The sequence below is a fragment of the Lipotes vexillifer genome, unplaced genomic scaffold, assembly GCF_000442215.2.
Source record: "Lipotes vexillifer unplaced genomic scaffold, Lipotes_vexillifer_v1.1 scaffold1859, whole genome shotgun sequence".
Taxonomy (NCBI): domain Eukaryota; kingdom Metazoa; phylum Chordata; class Mammalia; order Artiodactyla; family Lipotidae; genus Lipotes; species Lipotes vexillifer.
The window spans coordinates 464,491-485,891 of NW_006794609.1; positions in this window are offsets into that span (position 1 = coordinate 464,491).

Sequence of the window (21,401 nt, forward strand, 5' to 3'; positions counted from 1 at the left end):
TACAAGGCTCAAACAATTTAAAAGAATTGAAATCATTCAAAGTATATTCTCTAACTAAAATTGAGGGAAACTAGAAATTAATACCATAAGAATATTTAGGAAACTTGTAAATTGTGAAAATTAAACACACAATAATCAATGAGTCAAGGAAGAAAACACAGGGAAAATAGAAATTACTTTTAGATGAATAAAAATGAAAATGCATCATAGAAAAATTTATGAGATGCCATTTTCCAAGCCTCATTCCCAGGTAGATCTTAAAAAGAAAGAAAAATATAAAACAAATTAAACAATACAACAACAACAACAAAATCCTCCCATATCTAACTGATTTATGTGCTGAGATTATTTATTGATGAATCACTCCTGGTTTCAGTATAGTTTCCTACCACAGTATTTTGAGTTCTCTTGCCTTAATCAATTTTAACTTCTTGGAATATTAATGCAGAACCAATGGATATGTTTGGTGATATATATGGAAAGAATATATGAAAACCTAAACGTATGGCCCCATATATTTATAGTTACTGCTTACCAGAACACAATTATGGGCTTTATAATCAAACATTTGAGTTCTCATACAGGCAGTGTTAAGACTTGTTCTCTTAATGTGAAATTTATATGACAATAGTAATTAGATATGCAGGTATTTGTGAGGATTAAATGAAAAAATGTGTATAACTGGACTTAAAATAAATAATAAAATTTATTACTTATCAATTTAATTAGTTATTAATAATTACTAACAATCAAAGTTATTACTGTAATCTGAAACTTTGTTTTTCAAGCTTTAGATAGAAATATTGGTTCATTTGGCTCAATTTTTTGCCAAAACCTAGATGTGACTAAACAGTTCTAGAATAAAAGCAAGGATATAGCCAGTAAAAGTGCTTTCTATTGAGACATGATTATCAGATCCCCAGACAGTGTGAGGAAGGACCAATGCAAATTCCCAGAGAAGAAAAAGAGACGCCACATCTGTGAATGCTTCATCTTCCTATTTTCTGCTATTTTGAAAGCTTTATCTCCTAAGAGAGCAATTTAATACAAACTATGCTATGGATTTCTTTCAGATTCTGAAGTATTCTGATCATTTCCCTCAGCTACATAGAGGTAGAATTCCAAAGTGATTTATCTGTGGCAATATATGACTCTAATTGAATATTTTAAGATTGTTCTATCTACACCTAGTTCTAGTGGTGAGGGATAAAAATTACAGGTACATATCAAACACCTTAGATTCAAATATTTCCCCAGGTCTTTCCCAGTCTTTTGGAATTTTAAGATGGAATAAAACATAATTACCTAGGACTAAAGTCAAGACCTGCTGACAAAATGGAAAAAACAGAACAAAACAAAAACCTTGGTTTTCAGTTGCTTTACTTAATAGATAGATTGCATTTTCTTCAATATTTTGGCTTTTATTTCCATAATTTTACACCTTTGCATATACACAGAACTTATACCAAGTGAGTATAAACTCTAGGCTGTATTATGTCATTAGAATGTATGTAAACTAAGAACTCAGCTTAGATTAATCTTATAAAATTATATAGGACATCTTTAACTGTAACAGTATCTTACATAGAACTAGTAAAATGAAATATTTTAGGAATGATTGATGCATTAGAAAGCTTTGTAGCAGGACAGAGTTTTTTTGTTTTGCTTGTTTGTTTTGTTTTTGTTTTTTTGAAGTATGCAGGCCTCTCACTGTTGTGGCCTCTCCCGTTGCGGAGCACAGGCTCCAGATGCACAGGCTCAGCGGCCATGGCTCACGGGTCCAGCCTCTCCACGGCATGTGAGATCTTCCCGGACCGGGGCACAAACCCATGACGCCTGCATCAGCAGGCAGACTCTCAACCACTGTGCCACCAGGGAAGTCCAGGACAGAATTTTTAAATAAATGTCAAGAATGTTTACCAAATGCTTTGTGTTAAATGAGAGGTTACCTGTTTATTATCTTTCTTTCTCTCATGGCTATTATTTTAGTCAGCTGATGGGTGACTGGGCTCATTGTATATTGGAAGTATAGTCATCTTTTGACTCCCACTTATCGATCTTATTGTATGTATTATAGCCATTTTGTTTCTTAGGAAAAACTCTCCAAAATATTGGCAAAATATCTTAAATTCTTCTAAATAATTGTTAATATTAATTTGCATTTTTCGTAATGATAGCATGATTTACATTAAACATTTTGTTTTAGAAGTTGTGCTGAGAATTTTTAATCATTTCTCATTGTCCATTAATATAGAATTCAATAGCACAAAAAATTCTCAATACCCTTAATTCTCAATTTAAAACATCATCTTTAAAAATTCTCTTCACAATTTTATTTATTCTCTATTTGACCCTGGTTTTCTTCATGGTTGCTTTTATGTGTAGAAGTAGTTAGCTATTAGACTATTCTCACATTCAGTAGAGTAACTAAAATGCATAGCTATTTTCCTGAAGAATTTTATTTTAGTGTGATTACGAAAATATAGTTCCCTCTTACAACTTCATTAAGTAAGAGTTATAACTATTAAATATGCTCCATTTGATAAAGTAAAGTACAAGATTCTAATCATATGGTTATTTAATTCATTTGTGATTTCACTGGACAGAATAGTATTGTCTAAGTAATGTCTCCACTGATGTTTATTTTCTTTGTGGGAATAGATAGAAGAAAAAGAAAAGTGCATGATACAGCACTATATGTGCTGTGTGTGACTACTGTTTCAACTACAGCATGTGATTTTAAACTTAGGTTCAATTGGATCTAGTTTTACTTGCCTATAAGCCATCATTTCAATTGGTATTATTTGTGTGACAGTTAAAATGAAGCAATTATTTTCAACTCTATTAATAAATAGCCTCATTTTTGAAAAAGAAAATGAGCTCCTGCAATGAAAGCTATTCTAAGATAACTTTAATGCCCTTACATTTACCACCTTTATCTTCAAAAATAGTTTCTCAATAATAAAGATGACTTTAATTGGTATAGTGTAGAATTCACATTGTGCTTTTATATGGGTTTTCTAATTGGAAACTTCAAAGAACAACTTCAAATATGTCAGGAAGATAATTTCTATTATACACATGTAGAAAATACAATCCGTCTTAATAAAAGAAGTACATTTGTATACTGATAGTAAATGCCTGAACCTGATCTAGTGTCTTGTTTTCATAAATCCTTTGGTATGAACAAATATTTATGCTATGTGATAACTATACATAACAAACCACATTTGAATAATATTTTGATAGTAAAAGTATAAATGAGTAGATAAAATAATTAAAATTAAAATGTTAATTCTAACTATGTTAATGGTAAAAATAAAACAATAAAAATAACAATAAAATCTTATTCTGTATTTATTATGTATCAGTACTTTGCTATTCCCATTACATTTTTATTTCTTATAGAAACCTTCCACATAAGGTAAGAATATCTCCATTTATAGGGAAGAAACAGCAGTTTTGGCAATTACTTAACATTCTCAAGATTACAAAATATCCCCATTAATTAGATTAAACAATACAAATAGTCCAACATTAAAGACCACAAGAGAGCTTACACCTTATGACTAGGTCATCCTCAACTAGGTTTGGGCAACCATCCAACAATGAAGTGTGACCCCTTAACTTGGGAGAGGAGTCCACATCATGAAAGATGATCATCTTCATTCCAAATCCCTGACACATTTATTTTCCTGATTAAATTTCTGGCACCAATTTCTCTCACCTCTTATCCAGTTAAAAAAGTTAGACTTTCAATGAAAGAGAATAAGTTAGAAGCCAACCTTAAGTTAGCTCCCTCTGTAAAGCAAAAAATAAAGTTTTGTATGCGTGTGTGTGTAGAACAGATTTATAGTTTATGATAATCAATGTGAACTTTAGAGTGGGCTATACCTAAAAAATATTGGTCATAACTGTTTCTATATTCTAACAACAGCAATAGCATGTGCATATCTGCATATTAGAAACATTTAGAAAATGTGTTTATTATCGGGTCAGTGTTTTCCAAATATAATTATACCTACAGTGATTTATTTTTTTCCAAAAATATTTACTCATGTTGCCCTTTTTACTGTAACATTTCATTTATAATTTTGCCTATGACAAGAGGCTAATCATATAAGATAAATTATATTTGAATAAAATATGTTCAATCTTTAAAACAAAGAACCTATGAACACTAAATAAAAGGTCATATAAATTATTTGTGAAGAATATTTTTATTTAGCACTTTATTTTTATTAGCCTTTTACTAATTATTTTAGGATATAGTATTTGGGTCCCTTTTAATTATGTCAAGAGAATATTGTTTTCAGATTTTCAAAGCACATGACTCTGCTTGATCTGATAGACTCCATTTGGTCTTTGGAGATACACTTTCTTGTTTCCAGCATTTATAATCATTCTATTGCCAATAACTATTTAATGTGAAAGTATATATCTATATAGTACTTTAGGGATTGAATAAGATTTACCCATATAAATCACTTAGGTTAATGCCTATAACTTGGTAAGGACTCACTTGACGTTATTGTAGTTGTCATTATTATGCCAAGTTCCATCTCAAATTACTCTGTTTTCCCCTGTTAAATAAGCAATTTCAAATACTTGATGTATAATAATTACTTTCAAATCTGGCTATCAATCAGTATCATTTATCTAGCTTTTAACAAGCAAAGAATCCTAGGTTGTCATTCTCTTTTTTTTTTTTTAGCGGTACGCGGGCCCCTCACCGTTGTGGCCTCTCCCGCTGCGGAGCAAGCACAGGTTCTGGACGCGCCATGCAGGATCCTCCCAGACCGGGGCACGAACCCGTGTCCCCTGCATTGGCAGGCGGATTCTCAACCACTGCGCCACCAGGGAAGCCCCCTAGGTTGTCATTCTTGGGGATAGATTAAGATTGTGTTTGATCCCAAAGTGAAACTGAGCAGGACTCTATGGAACCCTCCCAAATACAAAAGCTTTTCCATGCCCCCTGCTTCTTGTTTGTAAGAAAAAGGCTCCAGCCTCCTAAACCTTCCTCCAGTTCCAAATAGCAGATTCAAATAGTTACTACATAGGACAATAAGGGAAGGCAGAAACAAAGGAAAGGCAGCCAATACACAATACTGAAGTGATGGGGCAGGGTTCCTGGATCCTACTCTAAGGATATACATAAAATCTGATACATACTTCTGAGTTCTTCTACAGAGACTAAGGCCCCCACCTAGGTGGAGGATGGTAACTTCAGGGTGAGCATAAGCGTGTGTACCCCAGACTGGTCAGAACCAGAAGGGTGATGACTGAGATTCCTGGAACACAACCCTGTTACCTCAACACCAACCAATATGAAGAATGTTACACAACAGAAACCCACCCGCCAAATTTGCCTTTAAAAACCTCAAACTTTCCCCTGAAACCCATTAGAGAGTTTGGGTTTTCTGAGCATGAACCATCTCTTCTCCTGGCTTGACCCTGGCAGTAAACTTTTTTTCTGCTCCAAACTCTGATATTTTGTTTTGTTTGGCCTCACTGTTCATCAGGCACATGAACTAGAGTTAAACGACAAAAGGTTGGATATTTAAAAACATGAACTTAAGTTTATTTTGAAAGAGCTGGGCCTCTACTTTTATGGAGCTGCCTTTGTTTTCCATTAGTTTATTTGGATTATCTTATTCAAGGATATAATCTCATTAATATAAGAAATATATCAGTTAATTAATCAATGGTGTTGGAATTGTAGTGTCTGGCTTTCATTGACCAATATGTTTGATAATTGTAAGAATATATGGCCATTGTTACATTTTCAATATTATTCTATTTAATGATTGTTTAAAATTAAGATAAAGTTGTATTTTTATTATTTTATAATATCAAAAGAATATCATTAATAATAAAAATAATTATTTTGACATTATTGTAGCTGAATTATTGGATTTTCTTATGTTTTCTGTTTTTATGTTGCTGTTTTTAACATTAATCTCTCTCCAGGGGCTTCCCTGGTGGGGCAGTGGTTGAGAGTCCGCCTGCTGATGCGGGGGACGCGGGTTCGTGCCCCGGTCCGGGAGGATCCCACATGCCGCGGAGCGGCTGGGCCCGTGAGCCATGGCCGCTGAGCCTGCGCGTCCGGAGCCTGTGCTCCGCAACGGGAGATTTTTATATGTAGTTCTGCTTCTCTTTATTTTTGTTTTTTTTGGAAATATGTACATTATAGTTGAATTTACATTTAAATCTTATTAACCTAAGAATGGCATTTATTGTCTATTTATGTATAATAGAAAAAAAATAATATTAAGTATCTTTTTAAAACATTTATGCTATTTACCAGATTAAAACATCCTCTCTTATCTCTGTTACTATATATTCTGAAGAAAAATTAGAATTGATGAAAACTGTCATAATTGATTACTTTTATATTTTATTTTGTAAAATAATGTATAATACACCATAACCATGAGCAACAAATATATATGTCTCCAAAAACATCACCCTCCCATGCAACCAGAATTTTCCCTAATTAATATAAATTTTTCTTTTAATCTCACACCTAGGGAGGGATATACAATTAAAAACTAAAAATAAGAAGTCACTGAAGACCATAGGAATACATAAATATATATGTAAATTAAATTAAAAAATTTTTTCTTATCAAATGAATAAACACAACACACATTTTGTTTGTCTTCTCAAGTTACTTCCCTTCAGGTTACTTTTCTTCTTTTCTCCTTCCCATGAGCTTAAACTCTTCATTTGTGTAATCTGTATTGTAGTAAGTAACGTCTGCCACAGCTATGGAAGTTGAGCACATAAAACAAGTTGTATCCATAAAGTCTGTGTTGATAATCCCCAAAGAAAGGTTTTTCTTCCTTTTGAATTTGTTTTGATGGAAATATAATTGACATGTGACATTATGTAAGTTTAATGTATACAATATGTTGATTTGATACAGTTACATATTGCAATATACTAAAAACTCTATCATGTCACATAATTATCATTTCTTTTTTAGTGAAGGGAAAAATAAGATCTGGTCTCTTAGCAACTTTGAAGTTTATAATACAGTATTGTTGTCTATATTTACTATGCTGTGCGTTAGATCTCTAGAAATTATTTATCTACTAGTTCCAATTTTGTGTCCTTAAACAACATATCTCTTGTGTATCAACCCCCTTAATTGCCATACAGCTCTTTATTTTTATGAGTTCAGCTTTTTCAAATTCCACATATAAGTGATATCATACAGCAGTTGTCTTTCTCTGACATCTCACTTAGAATAATGTTGTAAGTTCCATCCTTGTCACAAATGGCAAGGTTTCCTTTACGGTGGAAAAATATATTATATATATATTATATATATATATATATATATATATATATATAATATATATATCTCACAAATTCATTATCCATTCATCTGTTGATGGACACTTAAGTTGTTGGTTATTGTGAGTAATTCTACAAGAAGCATGGGAGAATGTATATAATCTTTGATATCCTATTTTCATTTCCTTTGGATAAATATCAGAAGAGGAATTACTAGGTCATCTGTTTGTTCTAATTTTAATTTTTTGAGGAAACTCCATACTGTTTTCCATAGTGGTTAAATGCATGAGACTACTATGCACAATTATAGGCTAACAAATTGGATAACCTAGAGAAAAACAGATAAATTCCTAGAAATACACAACCTACCAAGACTGTATCAGGAAGAAATAGAAAATCTGTATAGGCCAGTAATGAGTAAGTGATTAAATTAGTAATCAAAAATGTTCCAACACAGAAAACCCCAGAACCAGATGGCTTTACTGATGGATTCTACCAAATATTTAAAGAAGAATTAAATCCAATCCTTTTCAAACTTTTCCAAAAAATTGAAAAAGAGGAAATACTTCCAAACTCAGTTTACAAGGTCAGCATTACTCTGATACCAAAGCCAAATAAGAATGCTACAAGAAAAAAAAAAGACAAAAACAAAGAGTATAGATAAATATCCCTAATGAATATATATGAAAAATTCTCAACAAAATATTAGCAAAACAAAATTCAACAACGCATTTAAAGCAGTATATACCATGATCTCTAGTGGGATTAATCTCTCTGATGCAAGGATGTTTTAACATACACAAGTTAGTAAGTGGGATACAACAGATTAATAGAATGAAAGATAAAAATCACATGATCATCTGAATAGATGCAGAAAAGTATTTGACAAAATATAATATTTTTTTTAATGATAACATTCCTCAACAAACTGAGTACAGAGGAAACTTATGTCAACATAATAAAGGTCATGTATGAAAAAACCACAGCTAATATCATACTCAATGGTGAAAATTTGAAAGCTTTTTCTTTAAGATCAGGAACAACACTTTGGTGACCACTCTCACCACTCTTATTTAACATAGTACTAGAAGGTTTAGCTAGGGCAATTAGGCAAAACAAAACAAAACAAAAAAAACCTTATTCAAATCAGAAAGGAAGAAGTAAAATTGTTGTTTTTACAGATTACAGGATGTTATATAAAGAAAATTCTAAAGACTCAACCAAAAATTTGGAACTAATCAATGAATTCAGTAAAGATATAAAATTAACATATAGAAATCAGTTGCGTTTCTATACACTCACAACAAAATATCTGAAAAAGAAATTAAAAAAAAAAAAAACTAATTCACAATAGCATCAAAACCCAAATACTTGGAATAAATTTAATCAAAGAAGTGAAAGAGCTGTACAATAAATTCTATAAGACTTTGATGAAAGAAATGGAAGAAAACAGATGCTAAGATAGTGCATGTTTATGGATTGGAAGAATTAACATTGTTAAAATGTCCATACCACCCAAAACCATTTATAGATTCACTGCAATCCCTTTCAAAATTCCAATGGAATTTTTCTTAGAAATAGAAAAGAAATCCTAATTTTTTTATGGAATCACAAAAGGCCCTGAATAGCCAAAGCCATGCTGAAAAAGAGGACCAAACCAGAGGCATCACACTTCCTGATTTCAAACTACACTACAAAGCTATAGTAATTATAACAGTATGTTACTGGTTTAAAAACAGATACATACATCCTTGAAACAGAACAGAGAGCCCAGAAATAAGCCCCGACATATACAATCAACTAGTATTTGACAAGGGAGTCAAAGAACATTCAATAGGGATAATGTTTTCTACAAATTATGTTGAGAAAAAAAAAGATAAACACATGCAGAAAAATGAAATTGGACCCCTATCTTACACAACTCATAAAAATTAGAGACTTAAACATAATACTTGATACCATGAAATTCCTAGAAGAAAACGTAGGGTAGAAGCTCCTTGACATTCATTTGGGGTAATGATTTTTTTTTTTTTTAACAACACAAAAAACACAGGAAACACAAGGAAAGATAAACAAGTAAGACTCCATCAAACTAAAAAAAATTCTACATAGAAAAAGAAACAATAAAATGAAAAGGCAAGCTATGGAATGGAGAAAATATTTGCAAACCATGTTCTGATAAGGGGTTAATATCCAAAATATATAAATAATTATACAACAATATAAAAAAATAATTAAAATGAGCAGAGGAAGTAAATAGACATTTTTTTTTTCAAAGATGACATACAAATAGGTAACAGGCACAAGAAAGATGCTCAACCTCATTAATCATCAGGGAAATTCAAATCAAAGCCACAATATCACCTCATACCTATTAGAACTGCTGTCATCAGAATAACAAGTGTTGGTGTGGATGTGGAGATAAGAGAAAATGTTTTTTCTTATTAAAATTTGAGAAGGCTTCAGATGAGTTGCCTTTTGAGAGCCTGATAGCTAGCATGATGACATATCAAAGTAGGAAATGCTTCCTCTCTCTAGGAATCTTGGGTAAAAATTTATGATAAAAACCTGTTTACCTAGTCATTATATTGGTTGGATGGGGGATATCTGGTCAAATAAGATCATTTAAGAAAAATTGTCATAAAATTTGAACTGTGGACACATTTTTATTTAATAGTATATATAATGTCAGCCAGGTACAACCTCCTTGATTCTGGTCTTGGTTGTGGTTTACCTAGGTTGAACATGTAATTGCTCTTACAAAGGAGGACAATTATGAATGTAAAAGGAGTGCTAATCAGATTTACAGTAGGAGAAATGACATAAATCAGGACTGTTGTCAGCAAAACTAAATGTAGGGACACATAAATGGTAAGACACCACAATATTTCTTACAGTGTTTTTTTTTTTTTTTTTAAATAAGAGATTGCTAGCTTACAGAAAGAAAAGGCTTTCTCAAAATATTTTGTATCTGCCTTAGTTACGGGCTCAGAGAAGCATGGATTTAAGAAATATTTGTGAATAAATTGATGAATAAATGAAAGAATGAATATTCTCAGTTTGTCTCTAAACCTTCCTTTCTTCAAAATTACCATAAAAAATGTTTAAGGGAAATGAGAAGATTTACAGAGAAAGTAGAACACCATAATTATAGCTCAAAAGATATTAGAGGAAAAATAGAAAATGCTTTGTAATTTACACCTACATTAACTATGAATGTTAACAGATTAGGTGTTCCATTTTTATTCACATAAATAAAAAATGATTTAAATTATTAATAATACTAAGATGAACTAAAAAAGAAAGAATACTGATTTTAGCTAACTATAACGTTTTGACAGAAATGTAGTAAAATTTCTAATAATTTCCATCTTCATATTGTATAAAAATGAAACCTTAAAATAATGTTATAATAATTATTAATTCCCTTGGAATTAATTATGGAACTAATCCTGCTAATATGACTCTCATTAGTACCTCATTTGTTACAATTTCATATATACTATAACATTTGTTAAAGTACCTTGAATATTTAATTAACTGATGTGATTATATAACTTTTTCCCCTTATCATCATAGAGCAGATGGAAAACAGACATTATTTGTGGGTCTATAGTTGCAATTAAATGAATATTTTTAAGGAAAATCATGGAATATGAGAAAAAACAAACTAACTGAGGTGAAAAGTAAAATTTCTTTTCTAAAGGGCTTCTGGAAAACTAATTTGTGTGTTATTTATATAGTAGTGTTATTTAAGATAATTTTCTACTTTTTTTTGAGAATTAATCAACTGTATAGGAGTGTATTTTACTTTACATATAGGAATATGCAAAAAATAACATCTTCTAAGATACAGTGTAATTGAATATATATGAGGGAAATGGAAAATCTGGATTTATGATCTCCATTTAAGTAATATATATATATATATATATATATATATATATATATATATATAAAATGTGACTAGATTAAGTGGGAGGAGGAACAAAAGAATGAAATAGCTTAAATTAAAAGGAAGGCAACAGTGGAAGGTCAGTGCTGAAGTAGGAGCAAGATGAAGAAGAAACAGAGATAAAAAGTGCATAATGAGTTAATGGTGAGGGATAATCTGTGAGCCAATGAGACAAATTTGTTGTAGCTAAAACAAAGAGTAAAACTTAAAAATATCGTTTGTGACTTCTGAATTATTATTTTAAAATTTTTAATTACAATCATTGAGCTTCAGAATTGAAAGCACGATCATTTTTATAATGCTATTTTTCAGCTAGGTACAAATTACTGCTTATTTATAGTTTATCTTAACTGAAGAGGAGAGGTAAATGATAAGAGGTAAGATAATATTTTCACTCCAGAAAATAGATGATGAAATATAGTACTAGATTTAGGAAACTGTTCCTATATTCCACAGTGTACAGGCTTTAGAATATTTAGGAAAGTTCGTGGCAAGTATTACTAATTTAGATGAAAATAACTTCATATACTTTTTGCATGGTGACAGTGGATATATAATATTGTTTCCATAAAGCTTATTTGACTTTTTTTGTACAAGCAAATCAATTCATTATGCCCATTTAAAAAGGGATGATTTAGGGGGCTTCCCTGGTGGCGCAGTGGTTGAGTCCGCCTGCCGATACAGGGGACATGGGTTCGTGCCCTGGCCAGGAGGATCCCACATGCTGCCGAGCGGCTGGGCCCGTGAGCCATGGCCGCTAAGCCTGTGCGTCCGGAGCCTGTGCTCTGTGCTCCGCAATGGGAGAGGCCACAGCAGTGAGAGGCCCGCGTACCGCAAAAAAAAAAAAAAAAAAAAAAAAGGATGATTTAGGCTGAATATTCTGGTTGGGAATATTCATAGCACTAGAAAGGTCAAAGATTAATTTATTTTAATCTAAAGTCTTTCTCTAGAGATGAGCCATGGTCACTGACCTCTTCTACTGATTTATCGGCTTCTTGGATAAGGACATAAAGAGCTTACCTCTGTAATGTGAAGGATATGTAAAGGGGAGAGAGAGAGAAAGAGAGAGAGAGAGAGAGAGAGAGAGAGAGAGAGAGAGCAAATAATGTGTGAAGAGCTCTGAACCAAAAATAAAATGCCAGCTGTGGAGAATGGTGTGTGATGGAACTGGTTTTTGCTCAGATATTTTAAAAGATACCAAGATATTTAGTTGACAGTAGGTTCAATGTGCACTAGCAGGAGGCCACAAATGCCACCCTAAAAGATACTGCATGAGAAGAATTATTGATTTCAGGGGGAAAAAATGACCATAGATAATCTGCAAATAACTGTATCCTAAGATTTGGATGTCACAGTTTAATAAGAGCATGATGAAGTACAAAAGGGTTAAGGAGATAGAAATCTAGAGAGCACATCATAGGAATGATTGAAGCCAATGTGTATATTTGACTTTATGAAGGAAAATTAAAAAGTGAAATAACAGTTAAACTCAAATAGTTAAAATATGAAGGAGGCTTATATTTATTGTATGTATTCTAATAGGAATAATAAGAAATAATCTTTGGAAATTAATGACACATATTTCAATGACAGCATAAGGAAAAACTAGAGTTGTTTCTGAGCAGGATGAATTTCCATATGACATAAAAATATCCCCTGTGTGGAGGCTCTTACACACAGGTTGGATGTTTACTTGCCAAAGATGTCATAGAGCAGGTTCTTCCTTGGTTGGCCCATTTCTTCCCATATTTACCTTTGCATAATTAGAACACTAACAGGTAAAAATTATGCAATAATATTTGATTCCTTGAGATTTTGAGAATGCAAACTGTTATGGATGAAACATTTCTGAAGAAGGAGAAAGTAAGGAGGATGAGGAGTGGGAGAATAAAAATGAGAACAAGAACAAGATCAGGAAGATGAAATAAACCACATTTAAAATAGTTATACATTTTCTGCATTATGTAGAGTGCAACAGGAGAAAAAGGAATGCAAACCTAGACATAGAATTTTTTGGTCAAAAATTATGTGGTCAGAGAACTCAAAGGAGAATGAGTCCATACTCAAATGTGGAAGAAGCCCAGACTAAGACAGTAAAATTCCATTACTTATTTAATTTGTAAGCAATGAACTGATTATGTACCAATTTTGTCATCCAACTTGGTATAGTCCAGTTTAATAAGCTACATGTGAGGAGTGGAGTGTGGGATGAGGATGGTAGTTAAAGAGTTTGGGGTTTCTTTTTGTGATTATGAAAGTGTTCTAAAGTTGACTGTTGTGATGATTGCACATATATGTGAATATAGTAAAAATCATTGCATGGTATACTTTGAATGGATAAATTAATTGGTATGTAAATTATAGCTCAATAAAAACAAATAAATTATATTTACACATGTGTATAAAACTTGACTTTAATAATCGCTTGAATGCATAGCTTATTCCATCTCGTGAACTAAATTTTCTTTTTGAAAATGAGTCATCTTTTAAGCTATATTTTAAATTGTGAAAAATACATTATACAGCTTTATTAAAACCTTCAGATTGCTACTGTAATGATATTTTTGTAAACATTTGTATTATATGATACATGCTATGCTTCATGCTGACATAAATATGGTGAAAAACATTAATAAAGGGTATTTATATGATTGAAACAGAGATGGTGGCACTTTGAATGACTTTGAAGAAAAAAATGAAGTTTTACATTTCCCATGTTTGTGTCTTAATAGTGTATGCATTTATCAACCAGAATTTGATATAATGCTTACATTTTTAAAAATACTTTTATGTGGGGGCAACATTATTATTATTATTATTTTGCAACATTATTTTTGAGATGAGTCTGTGTATTAGTCAGCATTCTCCAGAGAAACAGAATCAATAGAATATATAAAGATATATAGAAAGAGATTTATTTTGAAGGATTGTCTCACATGATTATGGAGGTTGAGAAGTCCCATGATCTGCCCTTGAAAATATAGGACCAAGGGTTTATTTCAGTACAAAACCCAAAGGCCTGAGAACAAGGGGTGGGGTGGGGGGTTAATGATGTAAGTCCCAATCTGAATCCAAAGGCCCAAGAACCAGGCTAATGATGTAAGAGTCCAAGTCTGAGGCCAGAGGCTCTAGAACCAAGAGAGCTGATGTCTGAGGCAGGAGAAGATGGATGTCCTAGTTCAAGCATAAGGCAAATTTGCTCTTCCTCTGCCATTTTGTTTTACCCAGGCCCTCAACTGATTAGATGATGCCCACCTGCATTGGTAAGGGTGATTTTTACTCAGTCTTCCAATTCAAATGCTAATCTTTTCTGGAAACATTCTCATAACAATGTTTTACCAGCTGCATGGGTACCCTTTAGCCCAGTCAAGTTGGCACATATAATTAACCATCAACAGTCTGTGTACTTGTTAAACTTTGTTGTTCATAAGTAAATAAGCTTATGATCATCTCTCTTGAAATGTCATTTTCATCCCCTCTTAAGCAGCAGTTCAGAATCTCTCTGACCCTCCTGCTTTTTATTACATTATAGTCACTTCTGTGAAAACCACCTGTGTAGAGGTTAGAACCTCTCCTCAGACTTATACCATCGGCTTCTCACCTCCTCCCTCAACATTTCTCGGCTAACACAGTGGTCTGGGGAACTACAGGAGTTTCCCTGTCCACCCATATACAACTGATAAGTGATAAGAAACACCTGAAATTCTTAAAAAGTCCTCAAATTCTTGAGTAGCTCACTACCCATAATACTGGCCAACTTATCCTTGCATTGGTTCTCCTTTTTTCCCTCCTTTGCAGTCTTGTGTCCTATACTGTTGATCTTGGGCATCATATTTCCCCAATAAAATCCTCACACCTAGATCCTTTCTCTAGGAAACGAGGGCTAAAACGATTGTTTTTCATACCAAACCTATTCAGGTTTATTACACTAACCTGGTTCTAAGGAAATTCATTCTTGTATGATATTCATTCCATATTCTATTCATTCTATATTCTAATTGATTAAAAAATATGGTTACTTCCTGAGGTTTTTCACATTACTTTTATATAGATGCAATTTTGAAAAAAATTTTCTCATTTTTCTTCAGATTGATTGAGGTATAATTCACATATAACATTATATATATTAGTTTCAGGTGTACAACATAAGGATTCAGTGCTTGAATCATATTGCAAAATGATCAAGTGGCACATATTTTAATATGTCCCTTGACATGAGAAATAGGCATTCGAAAGTAGCATTCTACCAATGACAAAAATAGAGTGGTAGTGCTTTTTAGTAACTTTGTAATATCTATACAAGTACATTATTCCTGTTTACATCCTGTCAGAGAATTTTTGTAAATTTTAATTATGGATAAACAAGAAATGGTTCTACTTTCGGGAAAGCTATTTTTATAAAATTCTTAGTCAGGAAAAGGTCACATATCTACAGTTTATTTATTTATGTATTTATATGTTTATCTAGTACCAAATATTTATGATGTGCCTTCTATTTGCCAGAAACAGTTATCAAATTTTGATGTGCAAATGTAGAATAATTATTTTCTTTAATATTATCATCTGAATAGAAAATACACTCTAAAGTGCATTACTTTGTGAATAAATACATACTAATAAATACATACTAATAAATACATACTAATACATACTAAATACATACTAATACATACTAATGCCTCCCCTCCCACACCTCTTTGGCCACTGATTACCAAAACATCTACACCAATATTGATAGATGAATCCATGAATATGTGGATGGCACTTGCTCAACTGAGCAATCTCAGATTTACAAATCCCTGAACTTTGAAGGAATTTGTAAGCTTTTTAAACAAGATTGGTTCAAGAAATTCTGTAGTAATTACATACTTTGTTTAGTATTTATGTTGCCAGCAGTGAGTACTTTGGTATAACATGTGTCTAACCATTTGAATGATTATATTGAGTAACTACAATTGTCTGGGCAGTTTTAAACACCAATGATTTTTTCAGTATTTTTCTTTTTTTAACATCTTTATTGGAGTATAATTGCTGTACAATGGCGTGTTAATTTCTGCTTTATAACAAAGTGAATCAGTTATACATATACATATATGCCCATATCTCTTCCCTCTTGAGTTTCCCTCCCTCGCACCCTCCCTATCTCACCCCTCTAGGTGGTCAAAAGCACCAAGCTGGTCTCCCTGTGCTATAGGGCTGCTTCTCACTAGCTATCTATTTTACATTTGGTAGTGTATATATGTCAATGACACTCTCTCACTTTGTCCCAGCTTACCCTGCCCCCTTCCTGTATCCTCAAATCCATTCTCTAATAAGTCTGGGTCTTTATTCATGTCTTGCCCCTAGGTTCTCCATGACCATTTTTTTTAGATTCCATATATATGTGTTAGCATTGTGTATTTGTTTTTCTCTTTCTGACTTACTTCAGTCTGTATGACAGACTCTAGGCCCATCCACATCATCACAAATAACTCAGTTTCATTTCTTTTTATGGCTGAGTAATATTGCATTGTATATATGTGCCACATCTTCTTTATCCATTCATCTATTGTTGGACACTTAGGTTGCTTCCATGTCATTGCTATTGTAAATAGAGCTGCAATGAACATTTTGGTACATGACTCTTTTTGAATTATGGTTTTCCAGGGTATATGCCCAGTAGTAGGATTGCTGATTCGTATGGTAGTTCTATTTTTAGTTTTTTAAGAAACCTCCATACTGTTGTCCATAATGGCTGTATCAATTTACATTCCCACTAACAGTGCAAGAGGTTTCCCTTTTCTCCACACCCTCTCCAGCATTTATGGTTTGTAGATTTTTTGATGGTGGCCATTCTGACTGGTGTGAGATGATATCTCATTTTAGTTTTGCTTTGCATTTCTCTAATGATTAATGATGTTGAGCATTCTTTCATGTGTTTGCTGGCAATCTGTATATCTTCTTTGGAGAAATGTGTGTTTAGGTCGTCTGCCTATTTTTGGATTGAGTTTTTTTTTTTTTTTTTTTGATATTGAGCTGCATGAACTGCTTGTAAATTTTGGAATTAGTCCTTTGTCAGTTACTTCATTTGCAAATATTTTCTCCCATTCTGAGGGTGGTCTTTTTATCTTTTTTATGGCTTCCTTTGCTGTGCAAAAGCTTTTAAGTTTCATAAGGTCCCATTTGTTTATTTTTGTTTTTATTTATATTTCTCTAGGAGGTGGATCAAAAAAGGATCTTGCTGTGATTTATGTCATAGAGTGTTCTGCCTATGTTTTCCTCTAAGAAGTTGATAGATTCTGACCTTACATTTAGGTCTTTAATCCATTTTGAGTTTATTTTTGTGCATGGTATTAGGAAGTGTTCTAATTTCATTCTTTTACATGTAGCTGTCCAGTTTTCCCAGCACCAATTATTGAAGAGGCTGTCTTTTCTCCACTGTATATTATTACCTCCTTTATCAAAGATAAGGTGACCATATGTTCATGGGTTTATCTCTGGGCTTTCTATCCTGTTCCATTGATCTATATTTCTGTTTTTGTGCAAGTACCATACTGTCTTGATTACTCTAGCTTTGTAGTGTAGTCTGAAGTCAGGGATTCTGATTCCTCTAGCTTGGTGTTTCTTTCTCAAGATTGCTTTGGCTATTCGAGGTCTTTTGTGTTTCCGTACAAATTGGGAATTTTTTTGTTCTAGTTCTGTGAAAAATGCCAGTGGTAATTTGATAGGGATTGCATTGAATCTGTAGATTGCTTTGTGTAGTATAGTCATTTTCAGTATTTATTTTACACTTTGAAATGGACACCTGAGCAAATTTTAGAATATATGAATTAAATTCAATTGTATGGATTAGTGTTATATGTAAGGTTTACTGATTGAGTGATTTAAGTAATGTCCAGTGTAAGGCTTTTTTTAAATAAAATTAGGTTAGATTTATATGTTAAAAACTTAGGGCTCAATTTTGACATTCATCAGTTGATGCAAACTCAGGTTTCTTCCATATCTTAGCTATTGTAAATGATGCTGCTCTAACCATTAGGGTACATATATCTTTTTGAATTCGTGTTTTCCTTTTCTTTGGATATATACCCAAAAGTAGAATTGCCAATCACATGGTAGTTGTATTTTTAGCTTTTTGAGGAATCTCCATACAGTTTTCCATAGTCGTTGCACCAATTTACATTCCCACCAACAGTGTACAAGTGTTCTCTTTTCTCCATAACCTCCACAACATTTATTATTTGTAGACTATTTGATTATACCATTTTACAGGTGTAAAATGATATCTCATTGTGGTTTTAATTTGCATTTCTCTGATAATTAGTGATGTTGAGCATCTTTACATGTGCCTATTGACCATCTGTATACTTCTTTGGAAAAATCTCTATTAAGGTTGTGTATCCATTTTTGTTATTAAGTTGTCTGAGCTGTTTATATACTTTTGATATGAAACCATATCCATCATATCATTTGCAAATATTTTCTCCCATTCAGTAGTTTGTCTTTTCATTTTGTTGATGGTTTCCTTTTCTGTGCAAGAGCTTTTACCTTTAACTAGGTCCCATTTTCTTAGTTTTTGCTTTTGTTTCCTTTGCCATAGGAGGAGACAGATCCAAAAAAATTATTGCTACAATTTATGTCAAATAATGTTCTGCCTATGATTTCTTGTAGGAGTTTTATGATTTCTGGTCTTGCATTTAAGTCAATCCATTTTGAGTTTAATTTTTTGTATGGTGTGAGAAAATGTTTTAATTTCATTTTTTCTATGTAGCTATCAAGTTTTCTCAGCTCTATTTGTTGAAGAGACTGTCTTTTCTCCATTGTATATTCTTGTCTCCTTTGTCATAGATTAATTGACATAAGTGCATGTGTTTATTTCTGGGTTCTCTATTCTGTTCCATTGATCTACTGTAGCTTTATAGTTCATTCTGAAGTCAGGTACATGATATCTCTAGCTTTGTTCTTTTTTCTCAAGATGGCTTTGGCTTATCAGGTCTTGTGCAGTTCCATATAAATTTCAGGATTATTTGTCTTATTCTGTGAAAAATGACATGGATATTTTGATAAGTATTGCACTAAAAGTGTAGATTGCTTTGGATATTATGGATATTTTAACATTATTAATTCTTCCAACCCATGAATATGGGGTATCTTTGCATTTCTTTGAATCCTCTTCAACTTCCTTCATCAACGTTTTATAGATTTCAGAGTATAGGTCTTTCACTTTCTTGGTTAACTTTATTTGTAAGTATTTTACTCTTTTCAATGCAATTTTAAATGGTATTGTTTTCTTGCTTTCTCTTTCTGATAGTTCATTATTACTGTATTGAAATACAAGAGACTTCCTTATATTAACCTTATATTCTGCAACTTTACTAAATTAATTTATTAGTCCTAATAGTTTTTGGTGGAGACTTTAGGGTTTTCTATACATAGTATCATGTCATCTTCAAATAGTGACTTTTTTACTTCTTGTCTTCCAATTTGGATGTCTTTTATTTCTTTTTCTTGTCTGATTGCTGCAGCTAGAACTTTCAATACAATGTTAAACAGAAGTGTTGAGGGGGACATCCTTGTCTTGTTCCTGATTTTAGAGGAAAATCTTTCAGCTTTTCAAAATTGAGTATGATGTTAGCTATGGGTTTGTCATAAATGGCCTTTATTGTGTTGATGTATGTTCCCTCTATACTAACTTTCTTGAGACATTTTATCATGAATGGATGTTGAATTCTGTCAAATGCTTTCTTCTGTGTCCAGTGAAAATCATGTGATTTATTCTTCCTTATTAATGTGGTGTATACAGTGATTGATTTGCAGATGTTGCACCATTCTCACAATATTGGAATAAATCCCACTTGATCATGGTATATGATCCTTTTTATATATTGTTGAAATTTGTTTGTTGATATTTTGTTGAGGATTTTTGCATAGCTATTCTTCAGAACTATTGACCTGTAATTTTTTTTTTTTTTCGTTTTTTTTAGTATCATTGTTGGGCTTTGGTATCAGGGTAATTGTGGCCTTGTAGAATGAATTTGAGAATGTTCCTTACTCTTTAATTTTTGGAATAGTTTGAGAAATATAGTATAGCTCTTCTTTATATGTTTGGTAGAATTATCCTGTGAAGGCAACTAGTCCTAGACTTTTGTTTGGTTGGAGTTTTTTATTATAAATTCAATTTCACTGTTCAAATAGTCTATTTGAACCTGATTTATTCTTGGAAGAATGTATGCTTCTAGAAAGTTAGCCATTTCTTCTAGGTTGTCCAATTTGTTGACATTTAACTGTTTGTAGTATTCTCTTACAATTTTTTCGTTTTTGTTTTTGTATCTCTGTGGTATCAGTTGTTATGTCTCCTCTCTCGTTTTTAATTTATTGGTGTTCTCTCTTTTTTCCTTAATGAGTCTGGCAAAGCTATCAATTTTGTAGAACTTTTCAAAAAACAGCTCTTCGTTTCATTGATCTTTTCTATTGTTCTTTTTTTTTCAGGGCCATATTTCATTTACTTCCTCTCTGATCTTTATTTTTTCCTTCCTTTTGTTGACCTGGGCTTTGTTTGTTCTTTTTCTAATTACTCTAGATGGTAGGTTAGGTTGTTTAGCTGAGATTTTTCTCGTTTCTTGAGGTAGGCTTGTATTGTTATAAAATTCCCTCTTAGAACTGCTTTTGCTGCATCATAGATTTTCAAAAGTTGTGTTTTTATTTTTATTTGTCTTGAGGTATTTTCTATTCTTCTTGATTTCATCATTGACCCATTGTTTTTTTCATTTGAAACAAATTCTTCTGTTTTCCCATTTTGCTTAACTTTCTCTGTTTTTATGAAACAAGGTGAAACACTTAACCTATTCCAGTCTTGAAGTGTTGTCTTGTGTGGGAGCATTTTGATACAGTCTGCAAGTGTCCAAGGGCTTTGTTGTGAGAGCTGGCTCTGACATGAAAAGAAGTCATGTCTTCCCCTGGGGGTATGCTGACAGCTATCAACTTGGTAAGATGTGGGGATGGAGATGGAGTGGCTAGAGCCAGAGTTAGGTATAAGCCAGGGTTTCTTCTCTGCTCAGTGGCCTTTAATTGGGAACAAGGTTGGGTACCAAGTTACTGGAGAAGCACCTTAAGTGTGAGTTCCAAGCTGCTCTGCTACCTTTAAGTGTGTACTCTCCACTCTTCT